This window comes from Sorex fumeus, unplaced genomic scaffold (assembly GCF_029834395.1).
Source record: "Sorex fumeus unplaced genomic scaffold, SorFum_2.1 ptg000002l, whole genome shotgun sequence".
NCBI classification, from domain to species: Eukaryota; Metazoa; Chordata; class Mammalia; order Eulipotyphla; family Soricidae; genus Sorex; species Sorex fumeus.
Window position 1 is genome coordinate 44,852,569 of NW_026606059.1, and position 21,958 is coordinate 44,874,526.

The window sequence follows — 21,958 nt, forward strand, 5'->3', positions numbered from 1 at the left end:
GTTGACTGTGCTCACTGATGATTCTTACTTGGAATATCTCATGTGGTGGGACTTAGGTGGTAACTGGGACTACAGTCATTTGAAGTCTCAGTGGGGCTGGGACTGATGTTCCCTGTGGTTGACAGGTGATGCCTGTTGTTATTCTGTTCATTATATCTCAGTTGTGACTCTGTCCAGAATATTTCACAAGTGACTTTGTGCCTTAGTATTCTCACAGAAAGTGCACGGGTTCTGAGATTTGTCCCATGAAGATGTTTGAGAGAATTGAGCAGAAACTTTAAAGTATTCCTATGACCTATCCACAGAAGAGTCAAACTGTCAATTTTATTAGTGAAATCTAAACTTCTATGTCTGAGATAGAGGACTACAGAGTGAATGTGAAAGAACAATATGATGCAGCCCATGTATTTGGGAAGCTAAGAGCTAATCAGAAACAGGTATGTGTTTAAATAGCTGGAATTAATAAAATTAGATGCTCTGATAAACATCATTCAGGTCTGCAGGGACTTAAGAAAATATGCTGCTTAAGAGATCAGTGTGCTTTGTAGAAGAGGTGACTGCTTGGAGAAAGGAATGTACTGTACTGTCTGTGTGTGTGTGTGTTTGCACATGCACATGTATTTAAGGGGGAAGTGATTAGTAATTTAAGAGTGAGAAAAAAACTAAACAAAACAGTTTGATACATTCTTGGAATTTCAAGAGATCTAACATTGTTATACAGCAAGAAATTTCAGACCCAGTCTGTAATTGTATAGATATTAATGAATATCATCTGAAAAAATAAATTAATAATCCTAGAAACAATTAAAATTCTTATAACACTTTTTAGATTTAATATATGCCATTGTATATTATGAATCTGGGCCTATTTTTTGGGGTGGTGAATGGGCAAGAGTATGAACCATTTCTCAAACATTTTCTAAAGGCATTTGTGCAAGTAGAATTAGAATTGCCTAGATTCTGATTTCAGAAATGGTAGATTAAGACAAAAAAGTTAGTCTGGCATGAAAGATATTGAAGCAATAAATGGACATTGATTAGCCTAAGACTTTTGGCCATTTTCTTGGAGACAACTTACAAATATTTATTGAACATCATATCACTGACATAGTCAAGACCCTAAAGATCTATAAGTTAAAAAGGAAGGACAGACACATCATGACCAACGGAACCCGTCTTTTCCTGAGTAAAAGAAAAGATACCAAACTATTAAAAAGGAACACATTGGAAATAGATGCATGAGAAACCATCATTAATAGTACTTTAAATCACAGAGCCTCAATCAATAAAAAATATATTAAAGACAGAGATATAAGTAGAGGAAAGCTGGGAGCTAGTCAGAGAGATAACCAAATACCTAAAGGATGGGAGTCAGTCTGATTTGTGAATGATTGCCCCGTCTAAAAGAATAACACAAATGTGGAAACACAGTACTCTAGTGAATTCAAAAAGAGTAGTGTGATCAGATAGAGGAATTCCAAGGGCAGAATGTTGATGGATGAAAGTCTTCTAACTGGTCCAGATTGCAGAAGAAATACAGTGTTCAATGGTCTCTTATTTGTTTGTTTGTTTAACGTTGTTTGGCTTTTACATTAAATTTAATTTATTTTTTACAAAGCTGTTCATGATTAGATTTTAATCATACAGTATTCCAACACCCATTCTTCCACCAGTGTGCATTTCCCAGTGTTCCTCCTATAATACCCCACCCCCAACCAGTGACTGCCTCTATGGCAGTTGCTTTTTTTTCCCTCTCTTTCTCTCCTACTGGGCATTATGGTTTGCAATATTGACACTTAAAGTTTATCCAGACTTTCCCTTACTTACTTTTTTTTTAGTATTAGCATTTTAATTTTTATTTTTTATTAAGGCACTGTGATTTACAAAATTGTTCATAGTAGAGCTTCTGGTGTACAATTCTCCAACACCAATACCACCACTGGTGTCAACTTCCTTCCACCATTGCTCCTGGTTCCCTCTCACCCCTCATCAGCTTGCCTCAGAAGATGAAATATGATTTTTTTTCTTGTGTCTGTTGTTTTGGCTGGGGTGGTGGTACTCAGTGTGTTCAGGGCTTACTCTTGGCTCTCTGTCAATGATCCCTAAGATCATTCCTGGCAGTTCTCATGGGAGTACATATGGGGTGCTGGGAATTGGACCCAGGTCAGACATATACAAGAGAAATGTCTAATCCACTGTAGTATCACTGTGCCTCCTGGAAGATTATATGAAGGTATCAATTTTTCCCAAATTGATAGTCACTAGAATTCTTTTCAAAATCCCAGAAATATTTTTTGCAGAAATCAATAAACAGATTTTAGGAGCTGGAGCGATAGCACCGCGGTAGGGCGTTTGCCTTGCACGCAGCCAACATGGCCAACCCGAGTTCGATTCCTCCGCCCCTCTCGGAGAGCCGGGCAAGCTACCGAGAGTATCTCCCCCGCACGGCAGAGCCTGGCAAGCTCCCCGTGACGTATTCGATATGCCAAACACAGTAACAACAAAGTCTCCAATGGAGACGTTACTGGGCCCGCTCCAGCAAATCGATGATCAACGGGAGGGCCTTTACCTTTTACCTTTAGGATTTACGTGAAGAGAGGGCTGGAGCGATAGCACAGTGGGTAGAGCGTTTGCCTTGCACATGGCTGACACAGGTTCAATTCCTCTGTGCCTCTCAGAGAGCCCGGAAAGCTACCAAGAGTATCCTGCCTGCATGGCAGATCCTGGCAAGCTCCCCGTGGTGTATTCAATATGCCAAAAACAGCAACAACTAGTCTCACAATGGAAACATTACTGGGGCCCGCTCGAGCAAATCGATGAGCAATGAGAGGACAGTGCTACAGTGCTACATAAAGCGAATGACATCAAAGCAATTTAATAAGAGAAAATGGAGTTGGGGGAGTCACACTGTTTTATCTTAGTATGTTACTATAAAACCAGTTGATATTTCAAAAGAGAGAGAAAAGAAGGGAGAAAAGGAAGGGTCTGGAAAAAGACCTTCATATGTTTAATTAATTAATGTTTTGAGCGGACCTCCGGAGTGGTGCTGGCAGCCTGGAGGTCACTTTTAACCCTCAGTTCCTGTCCAGCGTGATCATTTCCGTCTGTTATGGTCATAGCGGTCTCTTCTCTATCTTACCTACACTCAGCCCCCCACACACTTGTGGTTAGTTTCAACATGACATAATATGTAAGATATTGAATAATTGTAAGAACTGTAATAATAAAAGTTACTTATAAGAGTATTTCTTCTGTAAATTTGTAAGAAACAAATAAAAAGGGGAAGATTAGTCTTGTGTTTATTTAAGTGAATTTTGTCGGTGGCTTGTAACCAATTAAAGCAAAAGAATTAGTAAGGATGGATTCAATTCCACACACATTTTGAAGAGGTAGAACTATTAAGTTTATGATGGACAAAAAGAAATTTGAAAAAGGAAGAAATAAATACCATCCCAAGGTTTCTGGGTAAGCACCTGTGGTTGAATAGAGATCTTTTGCCTGAGATGGAGAAATTTTTAGGAGGAACTGATATGAAGAAGATAGGGCTTTATCAGTCAGACAGTTTAAATTTGGGAAATCTATAGGCATTCTAAAGGTATTTATGCAAAGCCATTACATGATTGGATTATGACAAATTTTTAAATATTTGACAGTCATAGAGACTGTGGTTTAGAGAGAAATAATCAGTAGGAGAAGATTTTTCACGAGTAATAGGGGTAATCTCAGAGATTGATACAAAAATATAAAATATTTCTGATAAGATGTTGTTTTACAGCTATTATATGATATATAAAAATATGAGGTAAGGGTCTGTTTGTTATTTCAGAATCTCACATGCTAAACTTACTAATATAGTTGGGTATATATGTGTTAAATTCACATGAAACTACACAAATTTCACCAGTATAAATATGGCAATTAAGTCTAGGAAATAAATGATACGGTTTAATAATATAATTAGACAGAGGTAAAAAGTAAAAATAGCAATATTTAAGAAGAATAAAGGAGAAATATAAATAAAAATAAAGGGAAATTAAGTATAGAAAAGAGAAAATACATCTGTGAATGAACTAAGAATGACCTGTTAACAAGGTATTGGAACGGCACAGGAAAGCTTGTGATGGAATTAGTGCAACTGAACTCATACAAAAGCTAAACCTCCTCAAATTTTTATAACATTATAAGTTAATTGTAAGTTAATTTAAGAGAGTAGGGCCCAGATAAATGAGGTCAAAGACCCTGATTTTATCCCCAGCATTGCAAATGGTACCCCAAGCATTATACTCAGTGTTTACTGAGTATAGAACCAGGAACGGCCCTGAACACTACTAATTGTAGCCCAAACATACACCCTTAACAAAATAATTAAAGTAATATTAAAAAATTAAGTTTAAGAGAGTTTCAAATCCTTTGTGATTTTTTCTCAATTGAATTTATTTCCTTTTGCTTTAATAAGAAGCATAGACTACCAGATAAATTTTCTTTTTCTATTCCTGGGAAATAGAATAAAACATTGAGACCAGATAGAACAGCCCATAGGTGATTCAGTGACTTTAAGAAGTTGTAGGGCATTTGTCTTGCATGCAGCCAACCCGGGTTTGATCCCCAGCATCCCATATGGTCCCCCGAGCACCTCCAGGAGTAATTCCTGAGTGCAGAGCCAGGAGTAACCCCCTCTGTATCACAGGGTGTGACCCAAAAAAGAAAAAAAATAAATCAATTTTTTTTTACAGACAAGGGATGGTGCAGATACAAGACTAAAACAGTTAGAAGTCAGCAGAAGATTAACAGGCAACCACCACCAGATGTGGTACTCTGAGACTACTGATTATAATAAAAAATAAAGTAAGAAAGGTATAATAATTCAGTAAAATAATATTATTATTCCATTTTGAACATAATATAGTCTGACTTCATCTAAAGCGTATTTAATACCTACAAAATTCAATGAGAATAAGAGTATTTTTCTTTAGGTAAAATACATCATGGTTAAATTCAAATACCAACTGCAAATTCAAATAAAACTGAAATTCAGAGAACTATAATATCTGGCACCGCCATCTATTAATAGTATGAACTTGGGTAGATCATTCACTTGCTTTTATTCCAGTTTTCTTACCTGTAGTTTAAGAAATACCATTTTCCTTCTGTTTTGTTGAAAGTACTTAGTAGCCTAATCAACTACCCTGGTTTTCTCATGACTGAATTTTTTCCCCAGAACATGGGACTTTCAGTGATAAAGAAACAAAGTTTTGAACAAATAGGACACATTCATTATCCAAATATTGAATGAATTTTTTAAAAATTGCATATAAGTAATAAGGTATTTGCCTTATATATGACCATGTTAGCAGAGATCCTGGTTCACTCCTTAACATTACCTGAGCCAGGAGTAACCACTCATTACAGTATCAGGAGTAAGACCTGAGTGGTTCCAGGTGTAGCTGCATATGATAAAGAAAACAAAACAAAAAGTGCTTGCACAGTGCCTGGAAAGCAGTAAGTTTCATAAAAAGTTGCTGTTGCTGCTGGTCTTCCATGTCCCTCTCTTTTAAAACATGTAATAGCACAAAATGAAATTTTATAAATACTGAAAAATGATGCATGCCGTGTGCTAAATTGGCACGTGATAAAGAGTATCCATTAGTGTGATGATGTAAATTATTATTGTAATGATAATGATGAAGAAACAGGCTGAGAGAAGTAAAACACACAAATAATTAGTAAGAGAACTGGGGTGTGAATATGTTGGCTTATCTCCAAGGCTCTTGATTTTTCTCTTGTGCACAATTATAAACAAATTTAAGAAATAATTACATGATGATATGAAATGTGAATCAAAACTCAAAGGATAAATTGGATTTGACATTTATTCGTTTATTAATTTTATCAAAACTAGTTATCAAGCAGCAGTCATATTCTAGTCTTTACAGGAAGTGAATAAAACAGATGTATAATTTGGCACAGAAGACTGTGAGAATGGAAGAATGGAAAGCAGGAGGATTTCCTAGAACCTGATAGCAGGATTCTGAGTTTGGTTTAATTCCCCTTTATTCCTACCACTAGATCACAGAGAGTAATCACATCTGTGAAGATTCATGAGAAGTTAAGCTTACTCAGAAGTCCTGAGGAAAAAGCTAATACCTAGTTAAAATATCTCCTTATTTATTAGCTTCAAATCAAGCAAGGCTATTTCTCACATAGTTATCAAACTCTATCTTCATGGTCATGTCATCCACACCTTCATTCCAGCTAGCACTTAGAGGTGATGTTCTAATTCCATGCCAACAGTTCATAACATATCCAGTGAGGCTGCTGACAAATAAATACTGAGTCTATTTTCAATCTCTTTGCCATGGATTTTGGCAGATCTTTTGTTAAGAATAAATACCTTTTGAAATTCTTCATTAAGAAGTCAACTTGTGGGGGCGTTCCGGTCCGTCCTTCACGCCCTACCGAGGTCACCAGTTGCCCCCCACAAGCGGCTCTCCGGCACGGCCACGGCCCCAGAAGCACAAGGACTTAATGCAGTAAACCAGCCGCTTGGAGCAGAAAAGTGAATGGACTATGCATTAAACCGCACCATCATGCCTGCCCGGAGGGGAAAGGGTGTTGCCCCATTCGCCCTCTCCTCTCTGGAAAGAAAGATGGCAGCCGCACTGGAGCCTTGTGGCCAGCAGGTTTGAGCCGGGGGTCAGGGGAGGCAGGGACCTCATGGGAAGGGGGGCGTTCCGGTCCGTCCTTCACACTCTGCTGAGGTCACCAGTTGCCCCCCACGAGCGGCTCTCTGGCCCAGCCATGACTCCAGAGCACAGAAACCAATCTCTTAACTATCTGACTTTTAATAGAAATACTTCCAGGGCTGATAAGTAAAATAGCAGAAATCCAAAACCGCGCAGCCGACATCATTTAATTCTTAAACCCAGCTGTAGAAAGCAAATCATTTCACAACGCTTTTTCAGCATGTCTAATTTGGTGGGGGGGGGGGGGGTCGTAAACTCTAAATAATCGTGGTGCAACTTTTATCGAAACAATGAATCTAGTAAAAGTAGATAGAGTGTTAACTAGAACTCATCTGCCTCACAGGAATTAGGAGGGGTGGGAGGTGGGGTTCTATTGGGGTTCGCGGTTAAGGATGGGTATTGGTAAGGGGAAATGTGTTTGATGTTTGAATGACTGAGACCTAGGCCTGAAATCTCTGTAACTTTTCCCACAGTGATTCAATAAATAAATAAATTATTAAAAAAAAGAAGTCAACTTGTATAGTAGGTCAACTTATGATTTAAAACCGATGAACAAGAAGTGTTCATCGGTTTTAAATCATAAAAGAGCTCCCAATTAACAGATGTTTCAATAAAATATAGATCCTTATTTAGCAAAATCCAGCCAACCATCAAGATAACTTCAGGTTGGAGATGAGGGAGAGAAGACTGCATTCTCAGGCCATAGTCTAAATGGGTAACTAGAAACGGGTCTATATCAGCAAACATTTCAATTCTTTTGGGCATGAATCTGTTTTAAGTAAATCAGAAAAATCATAGCAAAACCTAGTGAGTTAAGAACAGGCTTAGCCTATAAAGTTTGGAATTCCTAAATAGAACGTGCACTAAGAAGCTGTGCGAGTGCATCCTAGTTCCCAATATTTTACCACCCAATGACTGAGAAAAATGTGCATCCGGTTGTCAGGTACTAATCCACACACTGAGGTAGATTAGCTCCTCATCTCCCAAATGGATATTAGTGAAAAATATCTCTTACCAAACAGATAAAGAACTTAAGATGTAAAGTTTCAAATGTGAGATATAAATAATTAAAGCTAGGAAGCAGGTAAATCCAAACAAATCCTTGGTCCTTCCCCAACTTCAAACTGTGCTACAGAGTGCTAGTAATTAAAACAGTATGGTACTCAGGAATTTTACTAAATGGCTTGGAGGCCACCCACACATGCTAGGGGGAAAGGGAGCTCAGTTAGAGAAGGGAACACGAAATAAAGGTGTTGGGAGGATCTTCCAGGATGGGAGAAGCATGCTGAAAGTAGACTATAGACCAAACATAGTTGCCACTCAATGCCTCTCTTGCAAACCACAGCACCCAAAAGGAGAGAGAGAGAACAAAAGGGAATTCCCTGCCACAGAGGCAGGGTGGGATGGGGGAGATGGGGGGGTGGGAGGGATACTGGGATCCGTGATGGTGGGAAATGAGCGCTGGTGAAGGGATGGGTATTTGATCATTGTATAATTGAAACCCAAGCACAAAAATGTGTAAGTCTGCAACTGTACCTCATGATGTCTCACTATTAAAAAATAAATAAATAAAAAATAAAATAAATAAAAATAAATAAACAGTATGGTACTGGAATAAAGATAGATCTCCAGATCAATTGAATAGAGTTGAATATGCTGACATAGTCTATCAATTTCGTGATCATTAAATCTTTGATAAAGGAGTAAGAAATATGAAGGAAATTCTCTTCAGCAACTGGAGATAGGAAAACTGTGCAGCTATATGCAAAAACAAAAACTCTGACCTCTTTCTAAAGTAAGTAAAGTAAAACAAAAATGTAAAATAAACTAAAGTAAAATAAAATAAAAGTAAATAAAGTAAAATAAAAATATATTGAAAACCTCAATATCAATAAATCTGTAAAGTACATAGGCAGGGGCTGGAGTGATAGTACAGCAGATAGGGCTTTTGCCTTGCACGTGGCCAACCCAGGTTCAATTCCAGCACCCAATATGGTCTCCCAAGCACTTTCATGAGTAATTCCTAGGTGTATGAGCCAGAAGTAACTCCTGTACAATGCTGGGTGTGACCCAAAAAGCAAAAATTAAATTAAATTAAATTAAATTAAAAAATAAAGTACATAGGCAAAACTCTCCAGAACATTGAAGCTAAAGATATTTTCAAGGATGAAACACCACTGACAAAGCAAGTGGAAGCAAATATAACCAAATGGGACTACATTATACTAAAAAGCTTCTGCAACTCAAAAGAAACAATGACCAAAACACAAAGACAGTCCATGGAATGGTAACTATTACTTATCCAATACCCAGCTCATAAGGGATTAATATCAAAGATATATTTGGCACTGAGAGAACTTTAAAAGGAAGAGGAAAAACACCCAACCCTATCAAAAAATGGGGAAAAGAAATGAACAGAAACTCATTGCAGCACTGTTCACAATAGCCAGAATCTGGAAACAACCCTAGTTCCTAAGAACAGAGGACTAGTTGAAGAAACTTTGGTACGTCTACATAATGGAGTAGTATGCAGGTGTTAGAAAAGATGAAGTCATGAAATTTGCTTATAAGTGAAATGAGTCAGAGAGAGACAGACATAGAATGTTTGCACCCATTTGTGGAATATAATATGATACAAACACCCAAGAACAGTAGAGACAGGGCCAGGAAGATTGCTTAATGGTTGGAAGTCTAGCTTATGAGCTGGACCCAAGGGGGCAGAAGGCAGCTGGAATAGAGTAGAAGAAGAGAGAGAGAGAGAGAGAGAGAGAGAGAGAGAGAGAGAGAGAGAGAGAGAGAGAGGAAGAGAGAGAGAGAGAACAGGCTACCATAGAGGCAGGGGGAGGAGTAGACGGAGTAGACGGCAGTGGGGCTAGGGATACTAGGGTCATTGGTGATGGAAAATGTACTCTGGTGGAGGATGGGTGTTCAATTATTGAATGACTGAAACTCAAACATAAAAGCTTTGTAAGTGTAGCTCATGGTGATTCAGTTAAAAAAATACAAATAAAAAAAAGTATGAATAGAAACTTTCTCAAAGAAAAAATACAAATGGTCAAAGGCACATGAAAAAGTACTCTACATTACTAATCCTGATGGAAATGCGCATAAAAACAATGAGATATCATCTCATGCTACAGAGACTGCACACACCCCAAGAACAAATGCTGGTGTGGATGGTGGGAGAAGGGGACTCTAATTCATTGCTGGTGGAAATGAAAACTGGCCCAGCCTCTTTGGAAAAAAATATGGGCATCTCTCAAAAAACCCAGAACTTGAACAGACATATAACCCACTAATACTGTAGTGATCCAAAAATATGCAGCAGAAAAGCCTTCTGTTCTTCTATGTTCACTGCAACATTATTCACAATAGCCAAAATCTTAAACCCAAGTGTTCAAGGACAGATGACTGGATAAAGAAACTATAGAACATCTACAGACTGAATATCAAGCAACTGTTAGGGAAAATGAAGTCATGAAATTTGCTTATCATAAATGGATATGGAAAGTATGCTAAGTGAAATGAGTCAGAGGGAGAAGGACAGACAGAATGATTGCGCTCTTTTGCAGGATATAAAAAAACAGTATGAGGCTAATACCCAAAGACAATAGAAACGAGGGCCAGATGTATGGGTCGATGGTTGGAAGCTTCCCACAAGTGGGGTGGGGTGAAAGATTGCGAGTGTGACAGAGAAGGGGTCACTATGACAATGATAGATGGAAATGATCATGCCGGACAAGAACTGAGTCACGAAGGAAGTAAAGTAACAATATACACAACAACCTGATGGAGAAGGAGAGAAAAAAACAGTGTCTGCCATAGAGGCAGGCTGATGTGGGGTGGTGGGAAGGAAATTGGAACGTTGGTGGTGGGAAATGTACACTGGTGAAGGGGACCATGTATGGTGGTTGGGATCAAAGCCAGGTCAGCCATGTGCAAGGTAAGCACCCTACCTTCTGTATTATCACTATGGCCCCAATCATTTAATATTTCATCCATTCACTCACTTCATTTATTCAACAAATTAATTAATTATATGCATTCAGTCCTGGGCTGTCCCAGGCTGGAGTGATAGCACAGCAGTAGGGCATTTTCCTTGCATGCAGCGTACTTGGCTGACCTGAGTTGAATTCCTCCGCCCTTCTCGGAGAGCCCGACAAGCTACCTAGAGTATCTCCCCTGCACAGCAAAGCCTTGGAAGCCACTGTGATGTATTTGATAAGCCAAAAACAGTAACAACGAGTCTCACAACGGAGATGTTACTTGGGCGCACTTGAGCAAATCAATGAACAACAGGAGGACAGTGCTACAGTGCTATATGCATTCAGTCCTGGGCAGTCCTCTGAATCCTTTACTCCAATTATTTACCCTACTCGGCTGGAGGAATAGCACAGTGGGTAGGGTGTTTGTCTTGCAAGCGGCCAACATGGCCAACCCGAGTTCTATTCCTCTGCCCCTCTTGGAGAGCCCAGCAAGCTACCGAGAGTATCTCGCCCAGACAGCAAAGCCTAGCAAGTTACCCGTGATGTATTCTATATGCCAAACACAGTAATAATTGTCACAATGGAGACGTTACTGGGCCCGCTGGAGCAAATCGATGAACAACTGGAGGACAGTGACAGTGACTTACCCTACTAGTCCTAAACCCTGACAATTATTAAGTAACAAATTAGTTATATTTTACTCATTCATTCATTTGCACATTTGCATATAGTTCTAGTTCATGTTCATTTACATCTTCATTTATTCATCAGTCCTTCATCTAGGCAGATACTCTATAATTTACTCTTCATAATGAACTTGTCGATCAGGCTTGAGAGAACAGCCTCTAACTTATTCTTTTCTTCAGTAAAACTTGAATTTTCACAACGGTCTCAAAGGCTTAGATTATGAAGTACAACTTTAGATATAAATTTTCTCTTTTGTTAAAAATAATAACTACACAGCCTGATGTAAGAACTATCTTTGCACAAATAACTTCATAAAGCACATGCCCCATGAGACTTGCTACAGTGATTGAGAGAATTCAGGCTCCAGATGGCCCAGGAAGGAGGCTAGTTAGGGAGTCTTAAATATCCGGGGACCACCCCATAAGACCCAGCATGGAACCCATTCCCAGAATAGATACTTATACAATGTATTATAAAATCATGTCTTTCATTATATTAAAAAGTGATACATATTCATTCAGAACAGAAGAAAATTAAAAATCAGCCAAATTCACCATCCCAAATGAAGAGTTATTGACCTCTTAGTGTATATGCTTATGCAATTGTTTAGACACCCTTTTACCTCAGAATTAATTATACATGGTATGCAATTGATTATTATAATTAAAGTAATATGTGACTCATATATACATTTTTTATTTACCAGAGTTTGGTCTATTGGGAGCAGTTAAACTTTGTGGTTATAATTAAAATGAGGAATTTAAGAATTTATTTAGAATAGGTGTTGTAAATAGAAATTTTCCCAGATTTACATGTTGTATCTGAACATTTATGATATCATCTTGTTTATGTTATCATAGATTTATAAGTTGAGTACTTGGGAAACTTTGTTAATCAGACAATTAAAGTACTGAAAATGGAATATATCAGAATTATAAGGATAGTTTAAAATCCCTAATTTAACAAGTTAGATTAGGTATTAAGGTTTTCTTACATGTTGTTTATTTTTGCCAGACTTTTACAAACTATTAAATTTATGAAGCTGTATATAAAATTTATGAAGCTGTACATATAGTAGGGCATTTTCTTGCATGCAGTGGACTAGGATTTGAATCCTGACACCCCATATGGTCCTCAAGCTCGAGCCCTGCCAAGAGTGATCCCTGAGCACAGGACTAGGAATAAGTTCAGAGCATCAGCAGGTATAGCGCCCCCAAAATAAAACAAAACAAGAAAACAAAAAGAAAATATAGTAAATTTATAACTCAAATCTTAAAGTTGAGAAAGAACACAACTTTCTTTTATAAACTAAATATTACATTCTCTACACATCTCCCATCCTCCAGCCATCATTTTCTTAGTGATCCCTTCTCTATTCCAGCTGCCTTCTCCCCTTTGCTCATGAGGCAGGCGTCCAGATATGGAGCAATCTATCTGTCCCATGTATCTACTTATCCTTAGGTGTCAGCCTCATGTTATGTTGTTTTATACTCCACAAATTAGTGCAGTCCTATGTCTGTCCCTCTCTTTCTGACTCATTTCACTTAGCATGACATTCTCCATGTCTATCCATTTATAAGCAAAGTTCATGACTTCATCTCTCCTGACAGCTGCTTGGTATTTCAATGTGTAGATGTTCCAAGTGATAGCATAGCAGGTAGGGCATAGCAGATAGCATAGCAGGTTTGCCTTGCACTCGGCCAACCCAGGTTCAATTTCTTCACCCCTCTTGGAGAGCTCGGCAAGCAACTGAGAGTATTCCACCTGCATGGCAAAGCCTGGCATGTTCCCATGATGTACCTGATATGCCCAAAACGGTAACAAATCTCACAATGGAGATGTTACTGGTGCCGGCTCGAGCAAATCGATGGACAATCGGAGGACAGTGCTACAGTGCAGGTGTATCAAAGTTTCTTTAACCAGTCATCTGTTGTAGGGCACTTGGGTTGTTTCCAGATTTTGGCTATTGTGAAGAGTGCTGCAATGAACATATAGGTACAGATGTCATTTCTACTGTGCTTTTTTGCATCCTCAGGATATTCTGAGAAGTGTATTGTGGGGTCATATAGAAGATAAAGGATCAAACATGATAACCTCTCAGTGTCTGTATTGCAAGCCATAATGCCCAAAAGTAGAAAGAGATTATGGGGAATATTGTCTGCCATGGAGTCAGGGGGAGAATGGGGAAGGAGGGGGGTATATGCCGGGGATACTGGTGGTGTGGAATGGGAATCCACTGGTGGAGGGATGGGTGTTTGATCATTGTGTGATTGTAACCCAAACATGAAAGCTTGTAACTATCTCACGGTGATTCGATAAAATTTTTAAAAAAGACATTCTCTAACCAAAATAACTAGTGAATGATCTTTTACTGGCAAATGAAATTTCCTGATCTCATTGAAAAAGCCAAAAATTAAAAAAGGAAAGAAAAGAACTCTCAATCCTATGGCCAAATCAAGAAGAGGGGACTGTAGTCTTTCAGTTTTCCAAGTAGATTGCCATATTTGCCTTTGGCAAGAAAACAGTCACAGGGATGTAAAACCTGGGGGTTTTGTTCTCTAGGGAGTTTTGAGACCCTAGACTAGTTCAACCATTTCTTCTGATTCTTCCTCACTGTGAGTTCAGACAAGCCTCAGAGGGGCTTGTCACACTTATTCCTGAGCTCATGCCCAGAGGTTCCTCGTTTACTTATTAGAGCAGGAACAAAAAGCAGATTGAAAAATGCCTGTGAGCTGTTTTAAGATCCCAGGTAGTGGGTGTACATGAAATATTAGGAAAATAAAAAACTTGTAGCAAAAATGCTGGCTATACTTTTGAAAATTCAGTCTCAACTCCAGAGAGGTGAGGACTTGAATAAATTCACAGATGCAACAGACTTGCTAGGTGAGGAGACTCAGAGAAACCAAGTGCAAATTTGCAATCTTTCCCCAGAGCTTCCAGACTGTGGCCTCAATTTCCTTAAAACTCAGCCCTGAATTCTGACACTTCTTCTTGAAGCCTCTTGGGCTTCATTCCTTGACCTGAGACCTTACATGCGGGAGGTGGAATGTTGTACTTGGGTATTCTTAGGGAGATTTCTTTTGTAAATGAGTGAGGCTCAGAATTTAAGTAAATGACCTCCATTTCCCACCCATCCTGTTGCTGAATGACTTGGCTGGGATTTGATGCCAGAGCTGTTTGACTGCAAATCTGGGGTTTAATTTTCTTCACTGTAATTCCTTAGCCAGACAGTGTTTTCTACTTTAGTCAAGCCCCAAGAATGCTCCTGTACACTCTCTTTTTTCTTAAACTTCTTTCTCCAGGAAAGATCTTTTTTCTGTCTTCGTTCTCTACCTATGGAAACCTTAGACTGATTCTAATTTACCTTTCTTTAGAAAGAACAAATCAAGGCTCCATTATTTTTCTGGATTGCAGAGAGATTTTTACCTCCACACCAGTGTCACTCCCAAAACAAAGCTGAGTTTCTGTAAAAGAAAGGGCTTGTTGTTCTTTTGCATTTTAATTTCCAACTAAATAGTAATAATTGGGGGGGGGGGTAGGAGGGAACATCATTTGACAAATAATGTGTCTGAACCCTCATTCTTAATAGATAAACTTAAGCAGCTTGTTGGACTTTCAGGCAGGGGAACTGATATTAGGAATGTTCTCAAGTGACCCATGAAATGTCCCCATTCTTCACAAGGGGTAACTCAGTAAGTGACAGCTAGCAGCTTGCATTAAAGAGACCACCTGCTGAACCCTGCAATCGCTGGCCGCCAGGAGATCTGCCCCCTTTCCTGTGCTTTAACTTGACAAATGGCTTTTATTACAGATAATTTTCCTCTTGACACTATTTCAGCCCCAATTTATGCTTAATATTAACATACCCTTAAGTCTCTCTCTTTGGAGGTTGTCAGGGATGAATTTATTTTTCATAGGTATGAGTGTGAATTCTGATGAATGCAGATGCTATATACAGCTTCATAATTTTCACATGCATAGTCCTATTCCATGACACTGCTTCGCCAAAGCTGGAGTCCTGCCAAATGTAGCAGGTCCAGGAGAAGGTGACAGAATGAATGATTCTTGCCCCTTAAATTGCTCTCCAGCTTATTTCATCTCCTTGGTCAAAATTGATACCTTCTTTCACTGTTCTCTATAAGTGTTTTATTTATCTTGCTATTTATATCTATGACAGTAGCTATTTATGTGACTATTAGTAGCTATTAATATAAAAGGAGTTTCCTTGTTGATTTAAACCTCTTTTCACACTCAGGTCTACAACCCTAAATGGTTATGTTCTAATAACCAGAAAGCTTTAATAAGTAAAACACCAGCACCTCTGATTTTTCTGAATATCTAGCACATTTTTAAATTAGATATTCTCACACTCATGTGAGGATTAGATACTAATTAGATACTAATTAGGTACTACTAACAAAGTACTTTTGCCCTTTGAGCAAAATATTGTGGAAAGAAAATTTGAAGTTTATATTGGAATAATGGAAACATGCAACCTTATTCAGTGAAATTTCTCCTACCTCTATAGACAAAATAAATACCTTAGGCAGGGTAAAAAATATCATTCATGCATTTTGAAACATAAAGGTGTTTTCAAAGTAGTATATTCTCTTCCTCTAGTTTTTATAACTATTCTTCTATTTCTCCAAGACTGAAAATTCCTAATTATATTTTATTTTTCTGAATCTTTTATCCCCTATATATAATGACATAACAAGCTAAATCATTTTTTTCTAGTTCTATTTCATACTCTTCCTACTTTCCTCCTTCCTCTTCTCTTCTTTTTCAGACAGGCACAAAGCATCACCCATCCTTCTGTCCACCATTTATTCATCCACATGCTCACTATTTTCCTTTCATACATAACTAGCTATGGATATACACTATTTAATTTCCAACCATACAAGAAACTACTTTCATGATGCCTATGGTAGTATACCTTCTCCTTTTATGCTCATCCCCCAAATAAGAAGACTTTTATGTATGATAGCTTTGATGCATATATTATTAAAAATGGTAAGCATTGGCAAGAGATATAGGACATTTAATTTATTTAATTACTTCCCAATGTCATCAATATTATAGCCATAGTTCAGTATCAAGAAGGAAGCCATGGAAGAATACAGTCTTTTTCCCCAATAGACTCCCCTATAGATTTACTAAGATATCCCTATATGGAACCTTAAAATTGACTCAAGTTTTTCTTAAATAAATGCTGATAATGGCTGTGGATTTCAAAGATCAGGAATGTGACTTTAATATAGTGATATAGCAAAATTCACCAATAGAGAAATCAAGAGAATGGTATTATTAACGTATGAGGTTTTTTGTGTACTTTTCTTCGATTGGTTAACAGAATAGACTGTTAACTAATAATGTCATTCATTCAATCTTTTTAAATATATCATGATGGCTACCCAAATATACATGTTAGGTCATATGAAGTACACGTATAGTGATGGATAGAACAAAAGTTCAATTGTTAAACAGCTACCAATACAGAAATATGGGTAGGAGATAAGGGATAAAATGATAAATCAGCATAGAGAGACAAGGGCTATAATAGAGGTATAAATGAAGAGTTAATGAGACAATTGAGAGGAGCCTGAATATGGGCTAAATCCTAAAGGAATTAGAAATATTTGGAACTGGTAAAAAAGGAAAATCAATATGCTTGGAAAGGAGGAGGTAGAATACATTAGGTTTACAGGCAAAAATATATGTCAAGTTCAAGGTTCAAAACAGATTGCAGATCAATGATAGTGCGTTTGCTTTGCTTGTGTGAGTTCCTTGGTTCAGTGGCCAGAACTGGGAAAGAGATAGAGAGAGAGGTTTAATATAAGAAATTTTAAAAAAAGTATTATGGGGCTGGAGTGATAGCACAGCGGGTAGGGTGTTTGCCTTGCACACGGCCAAGCTGGGTTCAATTCCCAGCATCCCAAATGGTCCCCTGAGCACCGCCAGGGGTAATTCCTGAGTGCAGAGCCAGGAGTAACCCCTGTGCATTGCCGGGTGTGACCCAAAACTCAAAAAATAAAAAAGTATTACAAGTTGGCCTAGAAATATTTGCTAAAAGGCCGGACAAGATGAGCACTGGTTGTGATTAAACTTTGCTCTAATTATAATGATCAAGATTAATTAAAATGCTTCTGAGGAGAATCAGAAAGATCCTCATATCAATTAGGAACAACAACAACAAAAAAAAACCCACCACATTGGTAGTTGGATATATCAGATCATATGTCAAGTTTATTTGTTTGTTTTTGTTTTGTTTTGTTATGTTTTTTGCTTTTAGGTCAAACCCAGAGTTACTTAAAGACTGCTCTTTGCTCTGTGCTTGGGATTGAAAGAGCTGAAATAGTTAGCAGGACCAAGGGTCACTTGGGGCTTCCTGCATGCTAAGCATGTACCCAGTTCATTAAGCTTCTCTCCACCAAGATAGCATGACTTCACAGGACAAATGAAGTCAGTGTGAGAAAATCTTAATGCACCCCATTTGGTTAAGGGATAACATTAAACAACAAGTTGAAAACAAAGACTCCACTGAGCTAAGAGTCTTCGGTAGTCACATTAACCCATCACTACTCAACTCAAACACATCTTGCACAACACATGCAATCTGATTCTTTTGTGTCTGGTTTTTGTGCAAGCTGTTATTAAAAACAAAAAATGAAGCATATATGACATAGTTTTCCTGCTGTTAGGAAACAAACAAATGGGAAGTTACATCAAAGCATCAGCAGTTCTTCGAATTGCCTGTTTTGTGTCTTTCCTCCATTCTCAGTCAAGTCTCCATTGTTCAATTAATTTTGTATCTGAGTCCAGGCATCTCAGCAGTTGCTGATTGCAGGCAGAAGCACTTAAGCACTTGAGCCGCCTTAGATCTTTAGGCTGTGCAGATCTCTCTGTTTTTAATGATCTTTCAGCTGAAAAGATGCCTCAAAGCACGCTCATGCACACAAAGGTACTAATGGGGTAATGGTTGGGGATGTTTGGAGGATTTAGAACATATTCTCTGAAGGCTTAAAGCTTCATAACTTGGGGAAATGGATTACAACAGTCCATTTGTCAAGTTTCTTCGTTTAGGAACATTACCATCTTCATTTGAGCATCCTGATCATCTTCTCAGATGAGTTCACCTTTTCTGACTTTTTCTCAAGAATATTTAGTTTCAGTGAGTCTAGTGGTATAAACATTTTTTTTATTAGTCTTTCTTTGTAATCTTTAGTATGTCCCAGGATACAGCAACTGTGTGTTTCTGTACCTGAACAAGGTTTTTATCATTCCCAGTTACAATATTTTTCAACACTTTCTGGCCTGAGATGGATGCTATGAAAATTGGAGATTTTTTTCTGAAACATTGGAATTGACAGTGAATGCAGCTATATTGGGATTCAAGAATAGATCTGAAGGTAGATTAACACTGTTTCCCAGTTAAGGATACACATAAATAATTGAATCACTGTCTTTATTTCTCAGATAAGGAAAATAAAGTTAAATACTTGCCCAATATACTTTCTCAAATTTATCTGAATCTTGACACTTATCACATAACACTCTTTGCTAATCATTTGCACTTACCTGGACTTAAGAGTCTAATGCCTCCTAGTACAAAAATCATAAAGAATCTATCTGGAACACAAGAATTCCGGTTACTTTGAAATTTCCTAGACTATGATTCATTGGCAGTCATATTTGATCAAGTAGCCTCATTCTCATCTTAGGAACTGTTTTTGAAACTTGGTTCAAACTGAAATAATCATTCTTCATTCTGATATTTTGGATCAGGTTTAGTAGAGATTTGTGTGTTTCTTACATGGTAACCTGGAAATGTAGAGGTAGTCATCATAGCTGATAAGAGAATTTCAGAGCTGGAAAGCTCATTAGCAAAGCTCAAGTTAACTAAACAAGAACAAAGCAAGGAAAAACAAGACCCAGTAAATCAGCAATTAGAGCAAAGAATCTGCTCACTGTTCTTATGACTTTTAGTATGCTGTTTATTTCCCTGTCTACTGGATACTCTCTTATATCTAATTCAGGCCCTTGAAGTTTCAGCCACCCGTTGGAGGACCAGAACTGGCCCACTGTTTTAAAAATGTTTAAAATCGTGCTTGATGCTGAAAGTAGACTATGGACCAAATATGATTGCCACTCAATGCCTCTTTTGCAAATCACAGCACCCAAAAGGAGAGAGAGAGAGGGGAGGGAAATGTCCTGCCACAGAGGCAGGGTGGGATGGAGGGGATGGGGGGTGGGAGGGATACTGGGATTCACAGTGGTGGGAAATGAGCACTGGTGGAGGGATGGGTTTTTGATCATTGTATAATTGAAACCCAAGCACAAAATTTGTAAGTCTACAACTGTACCTCATGGTGTCTCACTAATAAAATTTTTTAAAAAATAAATAAAAAAATAAAACCATGCTTGAGTTTATGAGCCATATAAACTTCTCTAGGAACTTACTGAGCTTTGTTAAGTACTTTATATGGATTACAGGATTAATACTTTAAGTGGTTTGCATGTTTGATTCTCATAAGGTAGAATTACAATGAAGGTCAGAGAGGTTGAGTAGCTTACTCAAAATCACAGAACTAATAAGTAGAATATCTGGGATTTGGGAACAATTTCATCTCATTCCTGATCCCACATTCTTAATTAGAACCAGATTCAGTTGCAGAATAGTTTCAAGTAATATAATGAAAATCATTTGTGTTAGAATATTTGGAACTCTGGATAAAATACTTTTAAATTCTAGGAAAAAATAACTTGCTATCATTAGTCCCCAAAACACACTGTCCTACAGTTGTTTATTAATTTACTCAAGTGAGCCCAGTAACGTCTCCATTTTGAGACTTGTTGTTACTGTGTTTGGCATATTGAATACATCACGGGTAGCTTGCCAGGCTTTGCCATAAGAATGAGATACTCTCAGTAGCTTGCTGGGCTCTCCGAGACAGGCAGAAGTATCGAACATGGCTCTGCCAGGTTGGCTGCACGCAAGGCAAATGCCCTACCGCTGTGCTATCGCTCCAGCCCCAAAACATAGAAATTAAAAATATGCCAACAATCAAAGCTGAATCTGAGAATAATGTAAATAAAAATTAAAAAGAGTAGTTATTTTTCTTTTTTAGCAGAATTCTTTAAGTCTAATTGGCCGATGCCTCCTAAGTCGTCTAAAATACTTAAAGCTTGCTTGCTTGCTTTCTCTCCTATTGTTTTAAATTCAGGAAATATTTTATATAGGGAAAGAGAAAGGGAAGGGAAGGGAAGGGAAGGGAAGGGAAGGGAAGGGAAGGGAAGGGAAGGGAAGGGAAGGGAAGGGAAGGGAAGGGAAAGGAAGGGAAGGGAAGGGAAAGGAAGGGGAAGGGGAGTGGAGGGGGGAGTGGAGGGGAGGGGAGGGCAGGGGAAGGGAGGGAAGCTCCCAGATTATAGGAAAGGGTCTTCTAAAGAAGGATTCTGGAGAAAGTAGACAAAGGTAGGAGAGTCAGAATTTACATAGTGCTTCAAGCTTTCTGAAAATTCTACAACTTCCTATTTTGTTAATGCAATACCCAACTGATGCCTCACTTCCATTTTTATTTCCTTATTATCTACTAACATCCCCACAAAAACGAGATGATTCTTTTAAAAATTGTAACAGTTCCAGAAAAAGTCTATAACTTCTGGAAATTAACCTTTTGGTATTAAAATAAAAACTATGAAAAATTTCTGGAAGACAACATTGAGTAAATATTAGCAAAAAAAAGTAGAAAATACAACAACATTCACGAATAAAAAATTAGAAAGAGAATTAGGAGAGCAATAAAAGAGATGTGCCATTTCATTGAGTAAAGTGTCATTTAAAAATGAGCATTTAAAGAAATCAGAATATAACGGGCCTAAGAAACTTTAAATTCAACCCACAGAAAAGCAGGAACTGGAGGGCAATAAAAGGAATCTTCTAGATACGGTTAGAATGATCTTAAGCATTTGACTGCACCCAGAGATGTTTTACACAGTTGGTAGTGAGTTTAGAGCTATGTTTGTGAGACAAGCATAAAAATTGAGGCAAACAAAGTAATTAAGACAGCTGGAAATAAAACATCAGTCTTAGCCTCCACACAATTCAATTGTGAAGTCCTTCCTAATGGATGTAGAAGAGTTCAAGTTAGACTTGGTACATCAAACTCTGACTGAATCTAAGGTACAAGGATTATCTAGTAGGAGATGAAGCCTGTCATATAATATCTTCTGAAAGTCTAAAGCTGGCATCAGTAAACATCCTGTAACAGACTAGGTGGTAAATATTCAGACTTTGTAGATCTTATAGTCTATGTCACAACTTAATTTGACTAGAATGGCACAAAAGCAGTCATAGACATATATAAGCAAATGGATTTGCTTCACATTGCCAAAGTTTATGGCCCCTGTTCTCCTATCTTTCAAACTTGAGTACCTGGGAAGTTTAAGTTCTGATGCCAAGTAAAACACTAAACAAATTCTATAAATCTTTGGGAATGGAATTTGTGAATTAATATTTTTAAGCTCACCAGTTGATTTCCT